The sequence below is a fragment of the Nuphar pumila genome, chromosome 1 (genome assembly GCF_984573655.1).
Source record: "Nuphar pumila chromosome 1, dmNupPumi1.hap1.1, whole genome shotgun sequence".
NCBI lineage: Eukaryota > Viridiplantae > Streptophyta > Magnoliopsida > Nymphaeales > Nymphaeaceae > Nuphar > Nuphar pumila.
Window position 1 is genome coordinate 92019527 of NC_143249.1, and position 25015 is coordinate 92044541.

Genomic DNA, 25015 nt, shown 5'->3' on the forward strand with positions numbered 1-25015 from the left:
CTCAGAAAGTGGTGGGAAAGGCTCAATGCTCCCTCTCCAAAGATGGGATCCTCACGATGCTAATGACACATCTACACTAACTCTACAACTATCATCTCCTGTATAGTACATATCAAGGGACTCCTCTGTCATATACAACTCTGGCTGTGATTCTACTAAATCCTGTGCTATATCAACCTAAAAGCACTCCATATCTCCTACTGGACCCATCGCGGCATTGAAAATGTTCAGCCGAACCTTTCGCTTGCCAAACGACAAGTCCATGGCTCCGGTTTTGCAATTGATGCAAGCATTGGCTGTCACCAAAAATGGTGTGCCCAGAATGATCGGAGTCTGGTGCTGGCTATCAATTCCCTCCATGTCAAGGATAATGAAATCAACCAGAAAATAGAACTCACCCACTTCAACTAGCACATCTTCCAAGACACCTCTCGGTACCTTGACAGAACGATCAGTTAGTTGGAGTGTAATCGGGGTCGATCTCATTTCTCCTAGCCCAAATGAATCATAGAAATATCCAGGCAGGATGTTCACGCTTGCTCCAAGGTCAAGCAAGGCGTGTTCTATCCAGATGTTTCCTTTGGTACATGCGATGATCGAGGCTCCAAGGTCCTTGAGCTTTGGTGGAGTCTGGTGCTGAAGCACTGAACTCACCTGCTTAGTCAGATGGACCTTGGTAGGAACTCTTCCTCTAGATTTCCTCTTCTGGGTACAAAGTTCCTTGAGGAATTTGGCATAAGCTGGCACCTACTGAATGACATCTAGCAAAGGCAGGTTGATCTGTACATGCTTGAAGATCTCAAGTGTGGTGCCCCAAACCCCGACCTTGGAAAACTTGGAATTTTTCAGAGAATTTTGTTTTTGAAAGGTTTAAGTAGGAAAACCAACGGAAGGCAGGTGTGGGAAAAACAATAAAGCCGCAAGTCTCGGCGGCCACCACAGATAAGTGCAACAAGTGAAAACAGTGTAACCAACGGTGTGTACAAAAAGTGTAACTGTGAAGTAAAAAGGAGAAACATCCCAACAGTTTAAAAAGTTTACAAAATGTAAGTACAAAAAGTATAAAACAAGGAATATATCCCAACAACAACCAAAACCCAAAAACCACTAGGTACAGGAACTGCAGGTCAAGTGTGTGAGTCCTCCGAGCCTCCACCGTGTATCATCGCATCCGCACTATACTTGATCATCACCTACATCCCCATAAAACGGGGTCAGTCCTCTTGCGAGGTGGTGAAGAAACAACCATAAGCAGATATATATATTATGTACACAGGAAAAACAGGAGAAGCTAACAAGTGTAAGTGCCTATGTCAGGTAAGTGTAAAGTGACAAGTACTAGTCAACAAGCTATAGCGACAGGGAAAACAAGTAGCTAAAGCAACGAACTGAACTGTAATGTGAACTAAGCAGCAAGTGGCAAAAGTAACACTGAAGTGACTGTAACAAGTACTCAAGCAGTAACAAGTACTGACAGCAAGTAGAGTAACTACGTAACAACTGAAGTAAAGTCTACAGCACAAGTAAAACAACATCTACTGTAAGTCAGCTGTTTGGTTAGTTCTTTAAGTTCTTTTGATTACTCCTTCGGGTACGCGAAGGAAACCTCACATTCTGTGAGACATGCACCCGACGTCTGTTATTACAAGTCTAGTGTGGTAACCGGGGAAGCTACAGACCGAGTCAACCTCATGCGAGCAGCACACGGCTAGGAGAAAATACTCGCATAGGCAAGGATTGCAATCCATACTACTACAGTAGTGAGGCCCTAGAAAGGCAACCTCGACCTCCCTGACTCTGAGTGACTGGAGGCCAAAGGACGCTACAACTCTTGTCAAAACACTTGTCGTAGTAACGACAAGTCACTCAGGGTTGTACCATTCACCCTCTCCCAAGGTGAACCATTTTGTGAATGGGGCGAAGCAGGTTTATCTTTCTTAAGGCTCATGTTCATTCATACCTCACAACGAGGAATTTGCCTCATGGTCCCTGTGGGGTACGCAAAACGAGGACTTGGCCTGCCCATTCATGTGCTCAGCCTCACGCGGCCAACGGAGTACACCGCTCGTGAAAGCAGTCAAAACACCATATTATTTGTTCTCTGTTTAGGGTATATCACACAAGAGTCCTACACAACACAAGGGTCACTACCCGAGGACTCCAACTAAGCCCACAACAAGTCATATCAGTATTTATACCCTATGGTGTTCAATCTTCTATCCTTTCATTTGATAAGGTAAGTGCACCTAGTGCGCTTACCAATGCCTCAAGCCATGTACCTCCTCAGAGTACGCACTACTCAGTAACAGTGTCAAGATGTGCAAAGTGTAAACGTAACATGAGCTTTCTATCATTTGCACAATAAGGTTATCAGAGGCATTGCATGATATTAAAATGCACTATTTTGCATACTTCAGTGTTAAGATTGCATTTCATGATATTCTCATATATATGGGAATTACATTCGCATTCTCAGAGGTTTGAAATTGAATTTAACCAATCATCCCGTCTAATGGGAATAACATTGGTTTTCCCAAGGTGGATCGTCGCTCTTGCAGGGAAGATGCAATTGCGACCCAAAAGACCATTACACGTGGTTCAACACACTTATGTGTTTGTAGCGAAATCGTGGATATTCCATCTTCTGAGAATAACATTAGCTATTTCCATGGCATGGGGTGCCGCGCCTGCAGACTCGAAGCAAGGATATTTAAACTACACTTGAAATTCGACGTAGTTTCCAAATATGTGGATTTGCAATAGTGTTCGTCTGTATTCTTTAACTAGGCATTGTACGTAAATCAAGACATAAGGATCTTCCTTACGCAACATGACACACTTACGTGTCAAAGGTGATACTGAAATAACCCATCTAATGGGGATTACATTAGCATTGCCACGGTTCAGGGTGCCGCGCCCGCGGACCCAAAAACAAGGACATTGCCAAACCGAACAGGACAACTCTATGGAGTTCCTACCTAGTTCGGAGTGTAACATCATCTAAAGAAATCATGTGGACAGGACACCGGGTGTCGCGAGTCCGTATGGTCGTACTGAATCAATCATTATGTGTGCTTTGACGTACATATACATATATATATATACATCTATATATATATATATATATTTTACATGTTTCAATACTTAAAGACATGTCCTCATATGTACGTATGTAAATGCACAAGCATACATAAGTATGTATATACATATTCGTACTAAAATACATATACACACATCGATACATATATATGTATACGTGTCTACATATACAATATGTATATATATATATACATATATATACATATTTATATATATCGAATTCTCTGAAACGCAAGGCATATATAATTATGCCAAAACCCTAACCAAATGCACGGAGGGTGCGGGACAAGGCAATTACTAGTTGAACCGAATGTGGCAAAGCTTGAAGTAGCCACGGACTGGTTTTTGATAGGAAGGCATTGGCGGCCATCATGGTGGCTCTACGAGGCTGCGAGGGTGCCAAAGTGGAGGCCACACGCTTGCTGCCCAAAAAAAATCCAAACCAAAAGATGGTCTGGTCCCACGGACCAGACTGTCATACAACCTAACTGAATCTGATCCAACTTGTGGATCCTTCCAAAATCATTACAGGAAATCGGTTGTGACTGGTCCAAGCCCCGACAGGGGTCAACCGAAAGTCTAATGAAAAGGTGCACTCACTGCGGTGTCAAAGTGTCGGGTCCCTAGGGCCAAACTGCACTAGAACGGTTTAGGGTCTGAACCGATTGGGTTCAGACCGGAACCTAAGGTGGTTCAGCCAAAAAGGAGTTCCCGTGAGTGTCCAACATCAGTTGGCTGGCACACGGTGGTTGATCTTTGGAAATGATATTTTTAAAACAATGATTTTCAATAAAACTTTGGAAAATCGTCAACCAAAAGTATAAAAACCGACTTTCCACAAAGTGGTAAGTACGGGTCAAATCCTCAGGGAACTGGAATTACTCAGAATATTTCTAAAAATTTAATTTATTAATTATAAATGTCAATCTACAATTACACAACTAATTGAAATACAATTAAGCACTACAAGGATTGAAAAAGCAATCTAATCTTCAGTTGCACGCCAGGGGTATTTTGGTCCTTTCGCCGATTAGACAATCTTCACACTTGGACAATGAACCCTGGAAAATGAATATGCTTTTCAACCTAAAAACAAAGGAAAATGCAAAGTTAGTAATTTATTCTAATAATGCAAACTATAAATGAATCTAAATCTAATTTTTAGGAAATGACTAAAATAAATTCTAATTATAAGCAAACAATTAAATAAAATACTAACTAATTCTAAAATTAACTAAACTGAGTCTAACAATGCTGTATGATGCTTATGTAACTCCTAAGATGCAGAAAATACTGAAATCAGTCCTAAAATGCCGAAACTAAAGAAATTACAAATATGCCCCTAACTAGTGTAAAATAGAGTTCTGATAGGTTGTCGGAAAACCACAGTTTGACACAGAAAACAAGGTCCGATTTTCCCGAAATTTATTCTGTTCTGTAACTGACAGATTAAATAATCTGACAGTTTTTACAAAACGAAAAAACGATATCTGGAACTCCAGATATAAGCGTTTCAAAATTCTGAAAAATCAGGATACCGAAAGTCCCGAAATTTAAAAACCAGAAAAAGCGGTTTTCACAAAACGCTTAAAAATCAGACCAAACCAACTCGGATCGAGCTGAAATTTGGTCTGCAGTTAACTAACACGTTGATAAAGTAAATAAAAATATTTTTTTTTTAAAACTCAGAATTTTTGCACATGAAATTACGACAGTGCGATGGAGAAAAAATCAGGTTTTTCTTTCAATACACTATTCACTCTATGAATCTATTTTAAACACTATGAATGTAATCTAAATGTAATGCAGACTTAAATGACCCTAAATGGCAGCTGATATGCTGATACTAACTATGATGAAGCTAAATGCAGTCTAAATGAAATATGATATGTATTTTATGAATATAAACTAAATGAGTTAATAATGCAAATATAACTAAGGTACTAAAACATGCATTTAACTATATGACTAAGTAATGCACTAAATATAAACTAAATGCAACGGAACTAACTAAATTAATACTATATAAAAAATTAACAATCACTCGTTAAACTAACAATGATAAATTTTAACTAAAACGATTAAGTAAGTAACTACACTAGCTATTCTAAAGGCATTATAAATTAAATCTAAAGGGAATGAGTCCACTAAAGAACAATAAGGTGCAGATTAACAATAAGACTAGGGTCGACTAGGGTTGACTCGGCTAGGCTCGGTTGACTTAGGTAGACTCGGTCTTGGCTTAGCTAGGGTTGGTTTGGGTTAGGTACACGACTCCTCTACTAAGTCAATTAGATTGACTAGGTTATGCTAGGAGAGGTAGACCTCAAACCGAAATGGACTGTCTATGGTTGGACAGTGGGGACACAGGGAAGTGTGCGAATCTGAGAGCTCACGCTCTCAAAGAAGGGAAGGAATCAAGTCCTTAGAAGGGATTTAAAATTGGTGTCAGGATGTATCAAAGACGGATATCAAGCTCTCACTTCACGTTAGGATAGCTAGAAAATATTATCAAAATATTGAGAATTCTGTTGTTGATTCAAAGTTTTTGAAAATGTTGCACATTGTTGCAAAGATATTCTTTCTTTTCTACCTGAAGCATTACCTCCAAACAAGGTTCACTTCGTAGAATCGAGATTGAGACCCAAATTACTTGCAATTGACCTTCTTCAAGGAAGCTATCAATTTCCTTGATATGAATAGGAAAGAAAATTTGATATTATGAAAGCAATTGACGAAAGAATATTGATAATAGAATTTCACAAATTTAAAGAGGATTCTTGATAAATTTGGCAATTTGATATTCTGGGAGCTTCTCTCATGATAATCTTTCTGCACTCTTTTGACTCTCTGGTGTTTTGGCTACATTCTCCTTCATTTTGGAGATGTTCTGACTTTTTCTCTCTTTCTTTTTCCTCTCTTTCTCTCTTTTGGAAGGGTACGCCACAAACTCCTTCAACTTTGAGATGTTTTGATCCTTCTTAGACAACATTGGCTCATGGGTTTAGAGATCTTTGGATGATAGTTGAAATTAAATATCTTTTAGGGATTGTCGGGAGGTTCATCGCATCTGCCTTCATCTCGACAGTGCTTTGGACTTTCCCTGGAAGGATCTGTCACAAACTCCGTCATCTTGGAGATGTTTCAAATCTTCTTTGGCCTCGGAGGTCTACTCGCTTAATTTGCCTTCATCTTGACGACAATTGAGAGATCCCTTTTGCGGATATTTAATTGCAGCTTAGGTGATTTTGAGAGGACAAGGCTTGGGTGAATGCTCTCTTTTTCTAACGCTCGGGATATTTTCACTGCCTCATTTTACAAGAATAATCTTTAAAGATGTGCCATTGACTGCGATCAATATCAATCATTTATGGCTTTGTAATAACGTTGAATCTTCTTTTCTGGCCATATCGAGGATTTATCCTTCATCCTTTTGGTTGGCCAATAGAAAGAATTTGAAGTTTGAATCTCTTCTCGCAAAAGCTTCACTCTCTTGGGAGTAATGCTGAAGGTAGACTGAGGTAAAGATTTGTATAATAAAGTTTTTGAAATCAACAAAAATTGATTGACAAATTGACAAAATTTTCTTGAAATCTTGGTGAAAGAGAGCCTTTGAGGTCCGGCTCGATACATCCGTGACGAAAATTCTCCTCTCTCTTTCCCCAAAAAGAGAGACTCAGGCTTGGCTCTTACCTGAATGGGAAATGAGAAATACTCCTCTCTTCCATGAAGAGGAGGTGTTTGCAAAACGAACTTTCGAAGAGAAATTAAGCTTTCATCAAAGCTCCCTAATATTAGGCTTCTCTTATGAAAGGGGGCCGATAATAGTGAGCTCAGAAAATTTGGGTCATGAAAGGAACGAGTCCATCACACTCTCCCTGATAAGAGGGTCCTTCATGACGGAAACGGCCTAGTATGAAAATTGGGGGGGAGGACCACAAGAAAAAGCGAGTCTCCGTCGAGCCTCTCCCTTTAAAAGGGTTCCTTATGTGAAATTGGAAATTGTTTTGCAAACGGTTCACAAAGACGCAAGTCCCTTCAAACTCTCCCTGAAAAGGGGCTAAGTGAACGAATTGGATAGCATGCGAAAAGAACGAGCTCCCTCGAACTCTCCCTAAAAAGGGTGTCTCGCAAGAGAAAATGATTGAAATTGGATATTGAGATTGATTGACCCAAAGGTCGAAATTGGAAATTGGAAAATTGGTTGTTGGAAATTGAATGACCCGAAGGTCGAAATTGGATGACCTGACGGTCGAAATTGTGTGACTCGAAGGTCGAAATTTGGAGATTGAGTGACCCGAAGGTCGAAATTTGGAAATTGGGTGACCCGAAGGTCGAAAATTGGAAATTGATTGACCCGAAGGTCAAAAATTGGAAATTGATTGACTCGAAGGTCAAAAATTGGAAATTGATTGACCCGAAGGTCAAAAATTGTAAATTGGTTGACCCGAAGGTCAAAAATTGGAAATTGGTAATTGAAATTGAGAATTGGAAATTGGGTGACCCAGAGGTCAGAATTGGAGAATTGCCTGATTCGAAGATTTAAATTGAAATTTGGAGGGCAAAATATCAAACTTGAGCAATTGACAGACCCTGATGATTGAAATGACTTGGATCAATCAAAGGAGAATGATGAATTCGAGTCAGAGCTCGAATAAAAAAACAGAGATCACGAGTCGGAACCCGGATCAACAGAAGAAAATGAAGAGCTCGAGTAAGGTAATGAGATCATGAGTCGGAACCCGGATCAACAGAGAAAAAATGAAGAGCTCGAGTTAGAGCTCAAATAAGATAATGAGATCACGAGTCGGAACTCAGATCAACAAAAGAAAATGAAGAGCTCGAATCAGAGCTCGAATGAGGTAATGAGATCACGAGTCGGAACCCGGATCAACAAAAGAAAATGAAGTGCTTGAATTAGAGCTTGGATAAGATAAAGAGATCTCGAGTCGGAACCCGTATGAAGAGCTCGAATCTGAGCTCGAATGGATAAAGAGATCTTGAGTCGGAACCCGGATCAACAAATGAAAATAAAGAGCTCGAATCTGAGCTCGAATGAATAAAGAGATCTCGAGTCGGAACCCGGATCAACAAATGAAAAAATGAAGAGCTCGAGTTAGAGCTCGAATGATGTAGAGAGATCACGAGTCGGAACGCAGATCAACAAAAGAAAATGAAGAGCTCGAATCAAAGCTCGAATGAGGTAATGAGATCACGAGTCGGAACCCGGATCAACAGAGAAAAATGAAGAGCTCGATTTAGAGCTTGAATAAGGTAAAGAGATCACGAGTCGGAACTCGGATTAACAAAGAAAAATGAAGAGCTCAAATCAGAGCTCAAATGAAGTAGAGAGATCTCGAGTCGAAACCCGGATCAACAAAGAAAAATGAAGAGCTTGAATCAGAGCTCGAATAAAGTAGAGAGATCTCGAGTCGGAACCCAGATCAACAAAGGAAAATGAAGAGCTCGAATCACAGCTCGGATAAGATAAAGAGATCACGAGTCGGAACTCGGATCAACAAAAGAGGATGAAGAGCTCGAATAAGATAAAGAGATCTCGAGTCGGAACCCGGATCAACAAAGGAAAATAAAGACCTTGAATAAGATAAAGAGATCTCGAGTCGGAACCCGGATCAACAAAGGAAAATAAAGAGTTCGAATCAGAGCTCGAATAAGATAAAGAGATCTCGAGTCGGAACTCGGATCAACAAAGGAAAATGATATAGACCAACTTGAAAGCTAGAGTTTGAAAAAAAAAGAAGCTTGGATCAGAATTCGGATCTTCAGAGGAGAACCCGGTTAGGGGATCAAAATTTTGCAAATTGTCAGTGCGGGAACTGGATTTTTGAAAAGAGGATTCTATCTGAAGAACAGAGATGGTAAACTGGAGTCAGAGATTGATGATTAGGATGAGAAATCATTCATGGCCTCAAGATTTATCCCTTCTCCTGAATGAGAAGTGAATTGGGTGCATAATTAGTGCCAATGAAATGCACATGCGCATGAAAATGCAAATGAAGTGCAAATGAATGGTGAGGGATTTTATTTGATCCTGTCTGCATACAGAATGTTTGAAAACAAATTTTCAAAAAGATGCCCCAGTGTAATGGGGAAGAGAGAATAATATTAAAAAAAAACAGAACAACCAAAAGAAGAATGTCATAATTAAATGAGAAAAGTTGATGATTTTATTGATGCCTTAAAAGGGATGACAACTTAAAAAAGGAAAACAACTAGGACTATATCGTCCTGACAAAAATAAATATGACAAAATGAGAAGGCATTGGCATTGTCATTCTTTCGAGTGATCTGGGAAAGGCTTGGTCAGGACTGCAACTCGTCCCTCTCTTTCTTCCGGCACTAAAAGCTCTTTATCGATGTAGTCCTGTATAATATTTTTGAGAACGAAGCAACATTCAGTATCGTGCCCCATTGCCCGATGGAACTTGCAGAAACAATCTTTCCATTTCCCCATGGTGACGGGAGGATCCACAATCCTTGGAAGTTTGATCATATTCTTCGCGAGCAGATATCCAAGAATTTCTTCGATTGGCTGACCTAAAGGAGTAAACTTGCGATCATAACTCCAACCATCATGCTTTATCTTCTTCGGATTGCTGGATTTCTGTTGAATGCTGACTTCTTTGACTTCTTTCTGGGAACTGGACTGAACTTGCTTGGTTAGGGCTACTGGATGTTTTTCTTCTCTGCCTTCAACAAAGAGGTTCTTATCAATACAGTCTTGCACAATGTTTTTGAGGACAAAACAATGATCAGTGTCATGCCTTATTGCCCGATGGAATTTGCAAAACTGGTTCAAGAATCTTCCCATGATGGTGGGAGGATCTGTGGCTTTTGGGAGCCAGACTAATCCCTTGATCAACATGTATTCAAGGACTTTGTCGAGTGGTTCGTCTATAGGAGTGAAATCTCGATCACCGCTCCAGTTTCCACGCTTTGGTTTTTCTTTATTTTTTTCCTTTTGCTGAGGGCTGGATTGAAAAGGTCTATCCTGGATTTTGGAATACTTTCCCTTCCGACCCTTAGGCTCTTCCAAATTGCTGCTTTGATTGCCTCTGTTTTTGTTGTTGCTGGGTTTAGAACCTTTTGCGCTATTGTGGTCGCCAATGATGCTCATAGGGATGGTGATAGATTCCTCTTCTTTAACAGGAACTTTTCTGAAATTGGCTTCAGCTTGCTCGGATAATATCTCAATCATCATTCTTTTGAACAACCGATATATAGCGGGATCAATCTCCTCCTTGATGGTCTGAGCTCCCTCTTTGACAGACTTTATGGAATCCATTTCTCACTCACTGTCTGTAACTAATGTGCTGAAGTAGCGCGGTCTTTGATCTCGTCTGGATCACACAACCACGCCAATGCCCTCTGCAGAACCACATGGGATGTTTAGCATGATGGAAAAAAGAATTTTGAAAGCAACAATCTTGAGAGAAAAACAAATGATGGGATAAGGCAATCTTGGAAGGAAATGACAAACAAAATTTTGGATAAAATTTGAAAGATATATCGAAAAAGAAGTTTTTGAAGACATGAGCAAAATTTGAAATTTCAAAAATTGGTAGGCAGGATCGGAATAAGTCTGAAAATCCGAGATCCAGTAGAACGGGAGAATGAAAAAATCACCTCGGGTTTTGAAAGAAATTGGATATTTGGGAAAATCATCCAGGGTTTGAGAAAATAAAGGAAAAGGTGAGAAATATGGATATTTGAAAATATTTTGGGAAAAATGTAAGAAAATAGAGGTAGCATACAAAAAATCACATCCTGCACAAACATTTATGCACATTCAGCATTCCCTAAAAGGCTGACCCTAGATGCATCATTTTGAAAACAGCTGTAGGACCCTAATCCTAACTCTAGGTTCAGATCATCTTTGTCCAATCCAGTTATGCCAATATACCCGAATCGAAATCCGAGGTACGTGGCATATAATTTCAACTTCGGTTCTAAGGTAAGGTTTTTCAACATCCTTGAGCACCTACCGATATACTTCGGACTGTGGCCCGCGGTACGTGGTAGGGGGATGTTAACCCAAATAATTGGCCCAGTTGTGAGGCTCCGTCCCGAACTAGGGTTCTGGAAGAGAGCCCAGCAACGTGAAGACCGGGTAAAGATAGGTAAGGGGGTTTGGAAAAATGATCACATGCAAGAAATAGAGGGCTCTAAATCCTAGAGAGATAGATTTTGAAAACTTTGAAGAAGCATACATTGTTTGCATTCAGATCCTAAATTGAGGAGAGTTGTATTTAGACCTAAGTCTATGTGAGCATGAAAATATCTCTTCAATCTGGTCCTACCAAACCATGCCTAAGCTATATGCAGTCAATGTCAGCTAGGTCAGAATCTAGGCTCCTAGGTTCGCATGATATAAAAAGTAAAAGAGCTGACATTTTGTGAACATAATTTCGATAATTGAACTAAGTCAAGCACAATTTAAGTCAGACAAGGACAGGTCCCATCACGGTCGCCAAACTTGTCATCGTCGCAAAATTTTTCCCGTCTTCCCTTCCTTGCGGAAGAGAGAGGGAAATGCTTTCGCGATTCAAACTTGACCGGATTTTAGAAATTGTTTTGAAATACTCGCCTCCGTTTTTGAAAATTGTGGGAAAATCCATGGGATGGGGCTCGACCTGTCGGTACGAGGTTCGACCGTTCCTGCCGCCTTTAACAGGGGTAATCGAACCAAGGACCAAAATTGTGCTTGACTTAGTGAAATTACCGAAATCGTGTTCTATCCTAAATGCACAGAGAATTCAGGCATGTGCTATGAGAATTTTGGAAAATGTAAATTGGAAAATATGATGTATGCTTAGAAAACATTTGGAGTTGAAAAGCATTTCTCAGGAAAAAGATGGAAATCAATCTCTCAGGAAACTCAGACGAAGAAGGTTTGAAATCGCGAGAAAGTTTATAAAGATTTGGAAAATATTGAAGAAGTGAGAATCTTGAGAAAATCTTGAGAAAGTTTATAAAGATTTGGAAAATCTTGAAGAAGTGAGAATCTTGAGAAAATCTTGAGAAAGTTTATAAAGATTTGGAAAATCATGAAGAAATGAGATTCTCAGGAAAACTGAAGGAATTCTTGAGAAAAGATGAATATTTGAAAAGGAAAACACTTGTTAGGAAAACTTCGGACTTTGAGAATTTTTTTAGGAAAATGAGGGAAAATCTATAGGAAGACTCATTGGAGAAGGAAATTCAGAACTTAGGAAATTGAAATCCTGAAAACATTGTCCTTGAAATCTCTGAAAATCGATTTTGATTCTTGAAAAAGATGAAAATTCCTTTTGAAAATGGATCTTAAGAAAATAATATTTTCAAGGAAAATCACAGGAAAACTTTAATTTGGAAAATTCAACTCCGAATATCATCATAGTTTCTTGAGGAATCGATTTCCATGAAGTGAAAATCTCTTAAGAAAATCATGAGAAAAACAGATGATGCAGATGATTTGAATGAATGGATGCACTTTGAAAAGATTTATGAAAAATTGGTTGGAAAAATGTGTATTAAGCCAAAGTAAAGCCTTCACATATTCTGACTGTGGCCATGAATATGTTCAGAGTTTATTTGAATTAATTCACGAGATTTTTGAAAATTTAGAAATATGATGTGCATTTTAAGATAGCCTAAGAGTGTAGGCTCAGTGTGACTGGTAGAAAGATGATGGATCTGAGTCTCGTCCATATTCCGACTAGGGCCGTAAATATGGACTCCACCGAGTTCATCAACTCTCTAAGAGTTGGTGCACGTGCCATTCGTGTTCATCCATGGTGAATTTCGAAAATTGAGATATATGCATCATATAATCAGGATATTACTGAAATCAAACTATATGAGATGCAACCTAATCTAAGCAGTAAAAGTAAATATTATTCCAAGGTTTATATTCGATTGTTACATTGCTAACATAAAGTAAAAAAAAAAGTGAAATGGAGCCAAGGAATCAGCATCTCCTAGATTTTCCTGCAAAATGAAAATTAGTACAAGATAACCAAGGAAATGGACATATATATATAATATATACAAAGAACAGATGTATATATATATCAAAATTGCTAAAATTGGTGCTAAATGATATGTAACAATGGAGAGGTATTGATATGAGAAATTAGATACAGGGATGCCCATATATGGAAATAAGTGCATATGAAGGGGTATATATATATACAAGTATATATATATATGTATATATATATATACAAGTATATATATATATGTATATATATATATACATATATACGTATACATATAGGTAGATATACATAGATATACATATATATATATAGATATATATATACCTATAATGAGAAAATATACATATTAAGGGAAATTCCATATAATGGGTAAAATCAGAAAATACAGGTATATACAGTTTATGTAGGTGATTTTACACAGCCGTATTTCCCAAATTATAATATAATTTTCAGTAAAAATGGGTATGGAGCTTCCCTTTATATCCATAACAAAGCATGCAAAAGATGGTCCATAAAGCCTAAATGGATATTAAAATATTCATACATGAACATGGCTCATTTTCAAGACTGCACACCTGCAGCAGAAAATGGAATGGGTATGGATGCCAAGGAAGGTGAGTCTAAATAACATGATATAAAATCAATGTTAGGATAACAACAAGCTAGTAAAATCTGTAATAGCAACTAAAAAATTAAAACCATATACTATTTTTATATTATTTGAGTTACTGCAACTCAAATCTACTTAATCCATCAAAACTATTAACTATGGATAATATTAGTAAAACTGTTCAAATATATGCATATCAGCTATCTGCAAATCCTGAAACTTATTAGATATTCACAACAAAGTTCATAGGCCATCATGCATATAGGAAACATGCAGGACAAACAAGAGTTTGAAATATCAACGAAAAAAATGCAAGAAACAAAACTGGAAAATGACTAAACTAAATCAGGAACTATTATACAGGAAACCGAAACATTTGAAAACAGGAAAAACAGGAAATCAGTTTTTAAAACTGAAAATTGAAGTCACCTAAGACAGAAAATGCTGTTGTGTTTTGTACCAGGGAACAAAACACAGCAACTTAACCATTGCCTGCAGTCAATTGCTGCAGGATTCCCACAACAGTAACTTGTTATCTGGAGGATTGAATTTATTTCTCATCTTAACCCTCCAGCAGTCCTCCAAACCAGAAACAAAAAAATACAATTCCTGTAAGTCCCAAGGCTTCTTTAACACAAGCATCGTCAATGTTGATAGCAGCCAAGTTAAAGATCCAAAAAAAAGGCACCAAGCATAACAAAGCGAAAGTGGCAATATGAACATACAGGTTTCCAAAGAAACAAAACATGTAATGAGTGAATGAGAATGTAAAAGCAATGAAGGAATGAAATGCTATGCTATAACAAATGAACCAAAGAAAGAGCATGAAATCAAACATTAAACAGAAATTAAGAAAATCAACAAAACAAGCAAATCTACACAGCAACATAAGGAATTAAATGACCTTGTAGATCCCCTGCACTATATGAATCTTATAATCAGCAAATAAGAATCGTTCCTTACTATTGGGCTGAAGAAAGATAGGGAGCAGCTCCACAGGAAACGTCCCACAGCCCCTTTAGAATTGAAGGGCTTGAAGCTTCTTACGTTGATGGACCCCCTGCAGCTTATGGATTCCCTGCAACTGATGGATCCCCTGTTGATAGGCTGAAGGAAGATGGGCAGCAACGTTGGATTTCCTCTGCTGCTGGGGCTTCTGCTGGGCTGAGGAAGGATGGCAGCTGTTGAAATGCCTGGTGGCTGAGCTGAAGGAAAGTAGGCTGAAGATGATGGGTTGAAGGAGGATGGGCTTCACGATGGGCTGAAAATGGATGAAGACGTGGTTCCCCTGTGGCTGGGCTGCAGGAAATGGAAGCACGTTGGCTGAAGGTGGAAGAGCTCCACGCTGAATGGCTTCTCCTGCGGCTGGATTGAGGGAAAGGTGGGCTGAAGGAAGATGGGTGGCAGAGAGCTCCACGATGAGAAGGAAACCCCTGCTGGCCAAGAGGAACCGAGGTGAGCAGAGGGAATGGAGAGGTCAGATTCCAAAAAAATTCAAAAAAAACGCAGATTGCCTCCCTTCTTTTCTGCTGAAGGAAAGATGGCTTCCCCTCTTGGTGAATCCCCTCTCTTCAGCCTCAATCGGCCAGCTCCCTCCCCCCTAATCGATCAATGGCCTTCCCTTTTTAAAAAAATTTCCAGCTCCCTTCAAAAAAAATGCAGCCCCCCATTCATGAGGTTCCGTTACCTCCTTTTTGAAATTTTTTTGAACTAACCGTTTCAAGAGGGGCGCACCTTATGATTTTTCAAAATTTTGGTTTCATTTCCCTAAGTTTTAGGCAAAATTTAAATTTATTTCTTTAGGGAAATTCGGCTGTGCCATTTAAGGTTGCATCCTTCTTAAAAAAAAAATTTATTTAAACAAAGCAATAAAAAGGAATGAAATAAATGAGAGGCTTTTATGGAAATGCCACCTCAATCCATTTTTAAAATCCTTTTGAAAATAAAGTTTTGTTTTGTTTTTGCAAGTTTTTTATTTTCAATTGGTGTGCCACATGTGTGTGGGCCCACTAACTAAAAAAATAAATAATATTGAGAAATTAAAAAGAAAAATTTGCAAATTGGTAAGATCTCCGGGTGGGTCTCGCTTGAGAATAAAAAAAAAATTACCTGAGAGTCTGAGTATGATGCTAGTTCAAAGGCGGGTCCTGCTCCATTTTGAAAATACGAGATAAAACATTATTTGTTTCAAGAATTTGGAGAAATTGGTTTTCAGGGCAAAAATATGGATAAAATAAATGTAAAAAATTTTGTAAAGAGATTTAAAATCTTTTTGCAAAAAGTTTTGAGATAAAATCTTTAAAATCAATATCCAAATATCCAGATTGTTTTCCTTGAGAAAAAATTTTGTAATTCAAAGTCCTGGGGGTAAAATGGGAAAAATTGGTAATTTTGAACACCCAGGGTTTTGAAAATAAATTTTGAAAAGTTTAAAAATCAAATCTGGATTGACAATTTTGAAAATCAGGAGTTCTGGATCTCAAAATGACATGTTGTGCAGTGAAATGATGCAATGCTATGCAAAGACATGTTCTATGAAATGTCACTCTGAGCTCGGACTTGGAAATTTTAGCTTTTTGTCCAAAAAAACGATTTTGAAATTTTGCAATTTGAAGATGTCTCTGAACCTAAATATAGAAATTTTGAGGCTCAAGAATGAAATTTTAGACTTTCTGCAAGGTCTAAACTCAGAAAATGACCATTTTGCCCTTCATTGATTCCGGAGAACTGAAATGTGCCGATTGAGGGCGATGTCAAGAAGGTGAGTGAAAATTTGGGGTGTTTACAGATGCCCCTCTTTGCTACTAAGCCGGCTTATGGTCGAGCTTAATGGCAAAGAAAACACACCAAATTTGGGCTATATAAAAATGCCCCAGTTAGAAGGATTTAACTGGGTATTTAGAGATTAAGCCCAAGGAAGATGGTAGATATGAAATCGAGAAATGAAGAGGAAAGACTCACTCTGTGAGAGTGAAATTCAGGTTTATGCCCTTGACCTGGATCGGACAGAAATACTCATAAGGAACAAAGCTCAGGTTTTAACCCTTGACCTGATTGGGGAATGGAATATCTCATCGAAGTGAGACTCAGGTTTGTACCATTAACCTGATTGGGCGAAAAAAATGGAATACCTCTTTGAATGAGGCTCAAGTTTGTACCCTTATCCTGATCGGGCGAAAAAAATGGAATACCTCTTTGAATGAGGCTCAGGTTTGTACCCTTATCCTGATCGGGCGGGAAAATGGAATGGTATGATGGAACCTTCGGACTTTGCACAGTAGATCCTATAGGGGTTTTGCAAAAGGAAGAAAAATGGAGTCCCTAAAGCTTTGAAAAGGGGTTGATCTTGGGTGTCTCATTGCTGAGACTGAAATCAACTTTTGAAATTGCCTTTTGCGAGAAATGATTGGTGGTTCGACCTCAAACCGAAATGGACTGTCTATGGTTGGACAGTGGGGACACAGGGAAGTGTGCGAATCTGAGAGCTCACGCTCTCAAAGAAGGGAAGGAATCAAGTCCTTAGAAGGGATTTAAAATTGGTGTCAGGATGTATCAAAGACGGATATCAAGCTCTCACTTCACGTTAGGATAGCTAGAAAATATTATCAAAATATTGAGAATTCTGTTGTTGATTCAAAGTTTTTGAAAATGTTGCACATTGTTGCAAAGATATTCTTTCTTTTCTACCTGAAGCATTACCTCCAAACAAGGTTCACTTCGTAGAATCGAGATTGAGACCCAAATTACTTGCAATTGACCTTCTTCAAGGAAGCTATCAATTTCCTTGATATGAATAGGAAAGAAAATTTGATATTATGAAAGCAATTGACGAAAGAATATTGATAATAGAATTTCACAAATTTAAAGAGGATTCTTGATAAATTTGGCAATTTGATATTCTGGGAGCTTCTCTCATGATAATCTTTCTGCACTCTTTTGACTCTCTGGTGTTTTGGCTACATTCTCCTTCATTTTGGAGATGTTCTGACTTTTTCTCTCTTTCTTTTTCCTCTCTTTCTCTCTTTTGGAAGGGTACGCCACAAACTCCTTCAACTTTGAGATGTTTTGATCCTTCTTAGACAACATTGGCTCATGGGTTTAGAGATCTTTGGATGATAGTTGAAATTAAATATCTTTTAGGGATTGTCGGGAGGTTCATCGCATCTGCCTTCATCTCGACAGTGCTTTGGACTTTCCCTGGAAGGATCTGTCACAAACTCCGTCATCTTGGAGATGTTTCAAATCTTCTTTGGCCTCGGAGGTCTACTCGCTTAATTTGCCTTCATCTTGACGACAATTGAGAGATCCCTTTTGCGGATATTTAATTGCAGCTTAGGTGATTTTGAGAGGACAAGGCTTGGGTGAATGCTCTCTTTTTCTAACGCTCGGGATATTTTCACTGCCTCATTTTACAAGAATAATCTTTAAAGATGTGCCATTGACTGCGATCAATATCAATCATTTATGGCTTTGTAATAACGTTGAATCTTCTTTTCTGGCCATATCGAGGATTTATCCTTCATCCTTTTGGTTGGCCAATAGAAAGAATTTGAAGTTTGAATCTCTTCTCGCAAAAGCTTCACTCTCTTGGGAGTAATGCTGAAGGTAGACTGAGGTAAAGATTTGTATAATAAAGTTTTTGAAATCAACAAAAATTGATTGACAAATTGACAAAATTTTCTTGAAATCTTGGTGAAAGAGAGCCTTTGAGGTCCGGCTCGATACATCCGTGACGAAAATTCTCCTCTCTCTTTCCCCAAAAAGAGAGACTCAGGCTTGGCTCTTACCTGAATGGGAAATGAGAAATACTCCTCTCTTCCATGAAGAGGAGGTGTTTGCAAAACGAACTTTCGAAGAGAAATTAAGCTTTCATCAAAGCTCCCTAATATTAGGCTTCTCTTATGAAAGGGGGCCGATAATAGTGAGCTCAGAAAATTTGGGTCATGAAAGGAACGAGTCCATCACACTCTCCCTGATAAGAGGGTCCTTCATGACGGAAACGGCCTAGTATGAAAATTGGGGGGGAGGACCACAAGAAAAAGCGAGGCTCCGTCGAGCCTCTCCCTTTAAAAGGGTTCCTTATGTGAAATTGGAAATTGTTTTGCAAACGGTTCACAAAGACGCAAGTCCCTTCAAACTCTCCCTGAAAAGGGGCTAAGTGAACGAATTGGATAGCATGCGAAAAGAACGAGCTCCCTCGAACTCTCCCTAAAAAGGGTGTCTCGCAAGAGAAAATGATTGAAATTGGATATTGAGATTGATTGACCCAAAGGTCGAAATTGGAAATTGGAAAATTGGTTGTTGGAAATTGAATGACCCGAAGGTCGAAATTGGATGACCTGACGGTCGAAATTGTGTGACTCGAAGGTCGAAATTTGGAGATTGAGTGACCCGAAGGTCGAAATTTGGAAATTGGGTGACCCGAAGGTCGAAAATTGGAAATTGATTGACCCGAAGGTCAAAAATTGGAAATTGATTGACTCGAAGGTCAAAAATTGGAAATTGATTGACCCGAAGGTCAAAAATTGTAAATTGGTTGACCCGAAGGTCAAAAATTGGAAATTGGTAATTGAAATTGAGAATTGGAAATTGGGTGACCCAGAGGTCAGAATTGGAGAATTGCCTGATTCGAAGATTTAAATTGAAATTTGGAGGGCAAAATATCAAACTTGAGCAATTGACAGACCCTGATGATTGAAATGACTTGGATCAATCAAAGGAGAATGATGAATTCGAGTCAGAGCTCGAATAAAAAAACAGAGATCACGAGTCGGAACCCGGATCAACAGAAGAAAATGAAGAGCTCGAGTAAGGTAATGAGATCATGAGTCGGAACCCGGATCAACAGAGAAAAAATGAAGAGCTCGAGTTAGAGCTCAAATAAGATAATGAGATCACGAGTTGGAACTCAGATCAACAAAAGAAAATGAAGAGCTCGAATCAGAGCTCGAATGAGGTAATGAGATCACGAGTCGGAACCCGGATCAACAAAAGAAAATGAAGTGCTTGAATTAGAGCTTGGATAAGATAAAGAGATCTCGAGTCGGAACCCGTATGAAGAGCTCGAATCTGAGCTCGAATGGATAAAGAGATCTTGAGTCGGAACCCGGATCAACAAATGAAAATAAAGAGCTCGAATCTGAGCTCGAATGAATAAAGAGATCTCGAGTCGGAACCCGGATCAACAAATGAAAAAATGAAGAGCTCGAGTTAGAGCTCGAATGATGTAGAGAGATCACGAGTCGGAACCCAGATCAACAAAAGAAAATGAAGAGCTCGAATCAAAGCTCGAATGAGGTAATGAGATCACGAGTCGGAACCCGGATCAACAGAGAAAAATGAAGAGCTCGATTTAGAGCTTGAATAAGGTAAAGAGATCACGAGTCGGAACTCGGATTAACAAAGAAAAATGAAGAGCTCAAATCAGAGCTCAAATGAAGTAGAGAGATCTCGAGTCGAAACCCGGATCAACAAAGAAAAATGAAGAGCTTGAATCAGAGCTCGAATAAAGTAGAGAGATCTCGAGTCGGAACCCGGATCAACAAAGGAAAATGAAGAGCTCGAATCACAGCTCGGATAAGATAAAGAGATCACGAGTCGGAACTCGGATCAACAAAAGAGGATGAAGAGCTCGAATAAGATAAAGAGATCTCGAGTCGGAACCCGGATCAACAAAGGAAAATAAAGACCTTGAATAAGATAAAGAGATCTCGAGTCGGAACCCGGATCAACAAAGGAAAATAAAGAGTTCGAATCAGAGCTCGAATAAGATAAAGAGATCTCGAGTCGGAACTCGGATCAACAAAGGAAAATGATATAGACCAACTTGAAAGCTAGAGTTTGAAAAAAAAAGAAGCTTGGATCAGAATTCGGATCTTCAGAGGAGAACCCGGTTAGGGGATCAAAATTTTGCAAATTGTCAGTGCGGGAACTGGATTTTTGAAAAGAGGATTCTATCTGAAGAACAGAGATGGTAAACTGGAGTCAGAGATTGATGATTAGGATGAGAAATCATTCATGGCCTCAAGATTTATCCCTTCTCCTGAATGAGAAGTGAATTGGGTGCATAATTAGTGCCAATGAAATGCACATGCGCATGAAAATGCAAATGAAGTGCAAATGAATGGTGAGGGATTTTATTTGATCCTGTCTGCATACAGAATGTTTGAAAACAAATTTTCAAAAAGATGCCCCAGTGTAATGGGGAAGAGAGAATAATATTAAAAAAAAACAGAACAACCAAAAGAAGAATGTCATAATTAAATGAGAAAAGTTGATGATTTTATTGATGCCTTAAAAGGGATGACAACTTAAAAAAGGAAAACAACTAGGACTATATCGTCCTGACAAAAATAAATATGACAAAATGAGAAGGCATTGGCATTGTCATTCTTTCGAGTGATCTGGGAAAGGCTTGGTCAGGACTGCAACTCGTCCCTCTCTTTCTTCCGGCACTAAAAGCTCTTTATCGATGTAGTCCTGTATAATATTTTTGAGAACGAAGCAACATTCAGTATCGTGCCCCATTGCCCGATGGAACTTGCAGAAACAATCTTTCCATTTCCCCATGGTGACGGGAGGATCCACAATCCTTGGAAGTTTGATCATATTCTTCGCGAGCAGATATCCAAGAATTTCTTCGATTGGCTGACCTAAAGGAGTAAACTTGCGATCATAACTCCAACCATCATGCTTTATCTTCTTCGGATTGCTGGATTTCTGTTGAATGCTGACTTCTTTGACTTCTTTCTGGGAACTGGACTGAACTTGCTTGGTTAGGGCTACTGGATGTTTTTCTTCTCTGCCTTCAACAAAGAGGTTCTTATCAATACAGTCTTGCACAATGTTTTTGAGGACAAAACAATGATCAGTGTCATGCCTTACTGCCCGATGGAATTTGCAAAACTGGTTCAAGAATCTTCCCATGATGGTGGGAGGATCTGTGGCTTTTGGGAGCCAGACTAATCCCTTGATCAACATGTATTCAAGGACTTTGTCGAGTGGTTCGTCTATAGGAGTGAAATCTCGATCACCGCTCCAGTTTCCACGCTTTGGTTTTTCTTTATTTTTTTCCTTTTGCTGAGGGCTGGATTGAAAAGGTCTATCCTGGATTTTGGAATACTTTCCCTTCCGACCCTTAGGCTCTTCCAAATTGCTGCTTTGATTGCCTCTGTTTTTGTTGTTGCTGGGTTTAGAACCTTTTGCGCTATTGTGGTCGCCAATGATGCTCATAGGGATGGTGATAGATTCCTCTTCTTTAACAGGAACTTTTCTGAAATTGGCTTCAGCTTGCTCGGATAATATCTCAATCATCATTCTTTTGAACAACCGATATATAGCGGGATCAATCTCCTCCTTGATGGTCTGAGCTCCCTCTTTGACAGACTTTATGGAATCCATTTCTCACTCACTGTCTGTAACTAATGTGCTGAAGTAGCGCGGTCTTTGATCTCGTCTGGATCACACAACCACGCCAATGCCCTCTGCAGAACCACATGGGATGTTTAGCATGATGGAAAAAAGAATTTTGAAAGCAACAATCTTGAGAGAAAAACAAATGATGGGATAAGGCAATCTTGGAAGGAAATGACAAACAAAATTTTGGATAAAATTTGAAAGATATATCGAAAAAGAAGTTTTTGAAGACATGAGCAAAATTTGAAATTTCAAAAATTTGTAGGCAGGATCGGAATAAGTCTGAAAATCCGAGATCCAGTAGAACGGGAGAATGAAAAAATCACCTCGGGTTTTGAAAGAAATTGGATATTTGGGAAAATCATCCAGGGTTTGAGAAAATAAAGGAAAAGGTGAGAAATATGGATATTTGAAAATATTTTGGGAAAAATGTAAGAAAATAGAGGTAGCATACAAAAAATCACATCCTGCACAAACATTTATGCACATTCAGCATTCCCTAAAAGGCTGACCCTAGATGCATCATTTTGAAAACAGCTGTAGGACCCTAATCCTAACTCTAGGTTCAGATCATCTTTGTCCAATCCAGTTATGCCAATATACCCGAATCGAAATCCGAGGTACGTGGCATATAATTTCAACTTCGGTTCTAAGGTAAGGTTTTTCAACATCCTTGAGCACCTACCGATATACTTCGGACTGTGGCCCGCGGTACGTGGTAGGGGGATGTTAACCCAAATAATTGGCCCAGTTGTGAGGCTCCGTCCCGAACTAGGGTTCTGGAAGAGAGCCCAGCAACGTGAAGACCGGGTAAAGATAGGTAAGGGGGTTTGGAAAAATGATCACATGCAAGAAATAGAGGGCTCTAAATCCTAGAGAGATAGATTTTGAAAACTTTGAAGAAGCATACATTGTTTGCATTCAGATCCTAAATTGAGGAGAGTTGTATTTAGACCTAAGTCTATGTGAGCATGAAAATATCTCTTCAATCTGGTCCTACCAAACCATGCCTAAGCTATATGCAGTCAATGTCAGCTAGGTCAGAATCTAGGCTCCTAGGTTCGCATGATATAAAAAGTAAAAGAGCTGACATTTTGTGAACATAATTTCGATAATTGAACTAAGTCAAGCACAATTTAAGTCAGACAAGGACAGGTCCCATCACGGTCGCCAAACCTGTCATCGTCGCAAAATTTTTCCCGTCTTCCCTTCCTTGCGGAAGAGAGAGGGAAATGCTTTCGCGATTCAAACTTGACCGGATTTTAGAAATTGTTTTGAAATACTCGCCTCCGTTTTTGAAAATTGTGGGAAAATCCATGGGATGGGGCTCGACCTGTCGGTACGAGGTTCGACCGTTCCTGCCGCCTTTAACAGGGGTAATCGAACCAAGGACCAAAATTGTGCTTGACTTAGTGAAATTACCGAAATCGTGTTCTATCCTAAATGCACAGAGAATTCAGGCATGTGCTATGAGAATTTTGGAAAATGTAAATTGGAAAATATGATGTATGCTTAGAAAACATTTGGAGTTGAAAAGCATTTCTCAGGAAAAAGATGGAAATCAATCTCTCAGGAAACTCAGACGAAGAAGGTTTGAAATCGCGAGAAAGTTTATAAAGATTTGGAAAATATTGAAGAAGTGAGAATCTTGAGAAAATCTTGAGAAAGTTTATAAAGATTTGGAAAATCTTGAAGAAGTGAGAATCTTGAGAAAATCTTGAGAAAGTTTATAAAGATTTGGAAAATCATGAAGAAATGAGATTCTCAGGAAAACTGAAGGAATTCTTGAGAAAAGATGAATATTTGAAAAGGAAAACACTTGTTAGGAAAACTTCGGACTTTGAGAATTTTTTTAGGAAAATGAGGGAAAATCTATAGGAAGACTCATTGGAGAAGGAAATTCAGAACTTAGGAAATTGAAATCCTGAAAACATTGTCCTTGAAATCTCTGAAAATCGATTTTGATTTTTGAAAAAGATGAAAATTCCTTTTGAAAATGGATCTTAAGAAAATAATATTTTCAAGGAAAATCACAGGAAAACTTTAATTTGGAAAATTCAACTCCGAATATCATCATAGTTTCTTGAGGAATCGATTTCCATGAAGTGAAAATCTCTTAAGAAAATCATGAGAAAAACAGATGATGCAGATGATTTGAATGAATGGATGCACTTTGAAAAGATTTATGAAAAATTGGTTGGAAAAATGTGTATTAAGCCAAAGTAAAGCCTTCACATATTCTGACTGTGGCCATGAATATGTTCAGAGTTTATTTGAATTAATTCACGAGATTTTTGAAAATTTAGAAATATGATGTGCATTTTAAGATAGCCTAAGAGTGTAGGCTCAGTGTGACTGGTAGAAAGATGTGCATGATTGAATCACTATGAATTTATGATTCAAACGGTATGAAATTTTTTTGACAGCCTCAGAACAAATATGTGCATGATTGAATCACTATGAATTTTTTTTTGACAGCCTGTTCATATATATGCTGGATTGAATCACTATGAAATTTTTTTGACAGCCTTAGAACACATATATGCACGATTGAATCACCATGAAAATTTTTTGATAGCCTTAGAACAAATATATGTATGATTCAAACACTGTGAATTTTTTTTGACAGTCGCAGAACACATATGTGCATGATTGAATATCTATGGTTTTTTTTTTGACAAACTAACAACATATATATATGCATGATTGAGTCACTATGATTTTTTTTTTGTTTTCCTTAGAACACATATATGCATGATTGAATCTCTATAAAGTTTTTTCACATCATTAAAACACATATACGCATGATTAAACCACTATAAAAAGATTAGAACACATATATGCATGGTTGAATTTTTTTTTGACAGCATTAGAACACATATATGCATGG